At 37.3% G+C, this 4,850-nt stretch overlaps 1 protein-coding gene across 2 annotated transcripts in view; it reads right to left on the bottom strand.

The window, feature by feature from the left end:
- LOC107643425 (eukaryotic translation initiation factor 2 subunit gamma) overlaps nt 1–1,248 on the bottom strand; it is a 5,085-nt gene extending 3,837 nt beyond the window's left edge. The window contains exon 1 of one of the 2 annotated variants that reach the window (XM_016347069.2): nt 1,092–1,248. The gene's annotated coding sequence lies outside the window, so the exon portion shown is untranslated. The remainder of the gene's footprint in view (nt 1–1,091) is intronic. The other variant, XM_021123516.1, reaches the window with a different exon arrangement.

Raw genomic sequence — 4,850 nt, 5'->3', positions numbered from 1 at the left:
TGTACATAAACCTTTCAGAAATTGGAACTCTGTAAATATACACAATTACTCATAAACCAACAAAATTTAAAAGTTTGCACAAATGGCTAGGTACTTGGATAACTCTACAACTAATTAATCAATGGGGACATTGATAGCAGAAAGGTTTAAATTGAGAGTGGTGGTGATGTTGAATCGACTACCAGATATCCACAAAAGCTGCTAATAAAATCTTTTCAAACTCAAGGATTATCAATGTACTATCTCCAATCATAATTAAGTTTCCAACAACAATTCCAAAACTCAGCACAATTGTTTGGGGGGGAAGAAAAATTAAAAGCCAATAATTGATTTTATATTTTGGAGAAACCATCATGCGAACTGCCAAGCATGAGGTGTGGCTTTAAAAAGTGCTACCAATGCACACATAATAGAAGAAAGATATAATAGTATAATACATTAAAATGTTAGGTAAGAATCCTTTGGCCAAATTACTTAGCAACTGGTAAAACCCTTTACAATATCCAAACATTGATCCTATTCTTACAAGAAACAACACATATTAACGAGCACTATCCCTTATCTAGTTCCTTATTGATAACTTTTGGGTACCAATTAAGTAGCAACATTTTCTTACTTATCTCTTCAGCACGATAACACCACTCTAAGCGGAGTTTAAAAAAAAAAGAAAAAGAAAAAAGAAGAAGAGAGGATTAAAATAGTATAAAATAAAATAAAATAAGAAAGAAATGGCAATTGCTAACTATTACAAGAAGATTCGAATGTGTCATGATCCTCTCCAAAAAAACTATATACATGGGAAAAGAAGAAATCATAAGTAAATTGTCCAAAGAACAAATTAAGCTCTTCAAGATCCTTAACAATCCATACATCTAAATCCCGAACGATCAAGGCTTATTGCAGCTGCTCCAAAAAGCCGCAAGTTCAAAAGTAATCAAATCAAACACTCCCACTAAACCAATAACTCAAACACCGAATTACATAACCAAAAGCAAAGTGATGGTGGCACACCGATACCCCTCAACAGAGAGAGAGAGAGAGAGAGAGAGAGAGAGAGAGAGAGTGAGTGAAATATATTATATATATAATACCTGGAAGGAGCTAAAGCGGAGGATGGATTCAGTGGTTGCTCCGCCGGTGAATACGACGGATAACAGCTGCCCGACAACGAAGTATGCGGCGGAGTCGGTAGTGAGTGAGGAGTGAAGATTGACGCAGGGGTAAGGACTAACGAGTGATAGAGTAAGATTAAAAGTGTATTATCATGGCCAAATTTTATTACAAACATCGGAAGGAGTAGATTAAAAGTGTATTATCATGGCCAAATTTTATTACAAACATCGGAAGGAGTAGATTAAAAGTGTATTATCATGGCCAAATTTTATTACAAACATCGGAAGGAGTAAAATTTGTGTGTGAAAATCCGTTGGATATTATTATTCCATTCACACTGTCATTTGAAGGACTAAAATGTGTCATTTGTGAGAAGATGGATTCTCAAATATCTAGGAGAGTGTCGTGTATTCTGTACAGATATCCTATATTTGTCTTTGGTGGGTTCGTGCAATTTCAAACGAAATACGTGACCGATGAAGCGAGCATGCAAGAAATGTTCTCAGTGTATCTTGAAAGTTGGTCGCGAATATCATTCATCGAACTGTATATCGAGTTCGAGCAATCTGCAGCGGACCGAGATATTGAATTGGAAGATTACAACAGTGATAGTGAAGAAGAGTTCGAAAGTAACTACGAGGTTATTGATCCGGGTGTAGACGAAGATCAAGCTGATGAGGCTATGGTGGCAGATGTGGCGGATGTGGCAAATGCACTAGCAAACCAGCAGCCGTTTGTGGAGCCGAGTTTCATGCGGTCATTGGATTTGGAGGCCATGCATGCACCGGAGTTTCCTCAATATGTAAATGCAGGTGCGCCATCAATTTAAATTAAGATTTGTTTCACCTAGGTCACGCTCTTGATGAGGAACGCCCTGAGTCAAGCCAAATTGCCTCCTCAGTCTATCAGATGCATGCCACTCAATACATTCAAAAGATATAAGCGGAACTGTGGCACTCCAAATAGCCGAATGCTGACGGATGTCAGGAGGAATCACGTCTGAATCGGTCCGACCAATTGCATAAGGCTCCCAAACAAACTGCACACATTATGCAAGTAACCGAGGATTACACAATGAATAATAATACGGCTAAACGAAAACAACTACTTATTTATTACAACAAACCTGTCCTTCTTGCAGAACATCCAGATCTCTCCTAAAGTGATCAAGGGTATGAAATCTGTAAGGACGATTCTCACGCTCCCAGTTATGCCACCTGACATCAGACAATTCGTTAATTTACATTTATCAATACAATTTAAGATACACTATTTCAAAGCGTTTAGTAATTAATTTTACCTATTTGCAATCGGAAAGATTCGAGGATTGCTAGGAATCGGCGCAATGAATGGTAGATGGATCCAAGCCCAGGCAAGCAAGAGTGTCAGTGGACCATCAATCTCCTTACAGTCGACACGAGTTGCCCTACACAACGCTCTGTACAGGTGTGACAGGCATGCCGATCCCCAACTGAACTGTATGATCCCGGTAAAGTTACGGAGTAACGGTAGAAACTTCCAGTGCACCCCTGCTCCAGACTTATCTCCAAACATAACGGTCTCAAACAATAACATTATGTGGCACTTCACGTACCTCTGAATCTGAATATCATCAACCAACACTAATCGATCTTTCAATGCTCGAAACCACGTCAACTTGATGAAACTTCCCCTACAGTCTGCCTTCCTAGGTGCAACACCAAACTGATCTAAGCATTCAGCCTCTAACGCCTCATAACTACTCAGTGTCGGTCCCGTAACTGGCAAACCATTCGTCGAAAGACCAAGAATTAACGTCACATCCTCCATTATCACGGCACACTCACCAACCGAAAAATAGAATGTGTGAGTCTCGGGGCGCCATCTCTCGATTAGAGCATTAACCAATGCCGACTGACATTGGACAACTCCAATCTGTGAAACATGATAAAAGCCGGTGTCCCGTAAATACCCCTCCACTATTGGATTATACCGATCCGGCGGCATGTAGTGGTCACATTGCAACATTCTAGAACCATAAACACAAACCATAATATTAATTAATTAACAAATTAAATTTAAAAGAATCAAATTTTCATTATCAAATAACTACCCTAGATCTTACCATCATAATTTATTATTAATAATCTCTAAAATTATTTTAATTAAACTCAAATATTTAAAAATTATTATTCCACTAATTTCTAACATTATCACTATAATAAACTATTATTAATCTCTAACATTATAATTATTATTTTAACTAAAATAAAATTTTTTGAAATAAAAACTTACATAATTAGGATGATCAAGATAATTAGCAATGTGGAGTTTCGGACGATTGACATCTTTTATTCTTCTTCTTCTAGGCATATTTTTTGTGTGGTCCAATTTTTTTTAACTCAAAGCTTCATCAATGAAAAATGAATGAAGCTGGTGGCGCCGTGGCGGGGTTTATTGGAGAGGAGAATTGAACAAAAGTGAAAGGGAAAGTGAAAGTGAATGAAGGGAGATTCGTGACTTGGGAGTGTATACTTGGGACTGGTCCAACTGCATGCGCGACACGTGGCAGGGGCACAAATCGGACGGTCCGATTTGTGTACCTACCCAGCCAGTAATCGGACCGTCTGATTACTGTTCCTTAAATCGGTCCGTCCGATTTGTTAATCCTGGCCGTCACACTCCCGTCAAGTACCCTGCATCACCATAACAAGGTTATACACCATTACTCACCTAATATCAAAAATAAAAAAGTACCAAAATGATACACTTGTGTATTTTACTAACATACTAGTAAATTGCCTCGTGCAATACACGTGTATAGTAAATTTAATGAATACCATTCATTATGAAAGTGTTTTTATGTTAATAACATATGTATGAGTATTTTATAATAAATTGGATCGTTAATCAGAAATATTTATATCACTTTAATATTTTATAACAATGAAAGGGTATATATATGACTTTTTTAGTACAACAATTCAGAAGAAAAAACTTCATATTTTTACATAAAGCAATTCATACAAAAATTAACAATTTTTGTAGAACATAAATGTTTAAAAAATACATGTTAAATAGAATTTAAAAGGGTTAAGTACTTTTTTCATCTCTAAGGTCCGAGTAGACATTGATCCCAATTAACAAAAGTGAACCAAATTCGACTCATGAAGAGAACATGAGGCCTCTTCAACGAAATTCCAAACCCTAGAAATTCAATCCCCTTTTTTTTTTCACGTAAAACTAAAAAAAAAAACACTTATCCGTCCATGATTTCAAATCGAAGAAACAGTTCAGTCTTTCACCTATAAACGAAAATCTTTCAAAGAACACCCTAAAAAATTAACAAATACTAACGATACGTATATAAATTCTACTTCCTTTCCTTTCCTTTTCTTTCAGTATTTTTTCTTCAGTAGATCTGATTTACCAAGAATTCTTAACCGGTGGATCAACGCAGTCAATTGAATTGTTGACCTAGCTGTTGTTGCTGTTTCTGCAGTGGCTGTGGCTGTGGTTACTCTCTTTGGGAGAGAATCCAATCACTGTTAACCCACTCATGATGAACCCTGATCTTATTAGAAGGATAAGTGATCTCTTCGTTGGTTGTACAGAAATAAACATAGTAATAGTGAGGCCCAAGCCTGCCGGTGATCTCGCTAGACCACCAACCATCGTTGTCGAAGGCATCAACTGCCTGGTAGAGAGAGAACTCGCCGTAGGAATATACCTTTGGAAGGGAAGGCTGGATGTCCTTC

Source organism: Arachis ipaensis, chromosome B05, assembly GCF_000816755.2.
Source record: "Arachis ipaensis cultivar K30076 chromosome B05, Araip1.1, whole genome shotgun sequence".
NCBI lineage: Eukaryota > Viridiplantae > Streptophyta > Magnoliopsida > Fabales > Fabaceae > Arachis > Arachis ipaensis.
This window is presented reverse-complemented; position numbering and strand designations above follow the sequence as displayed.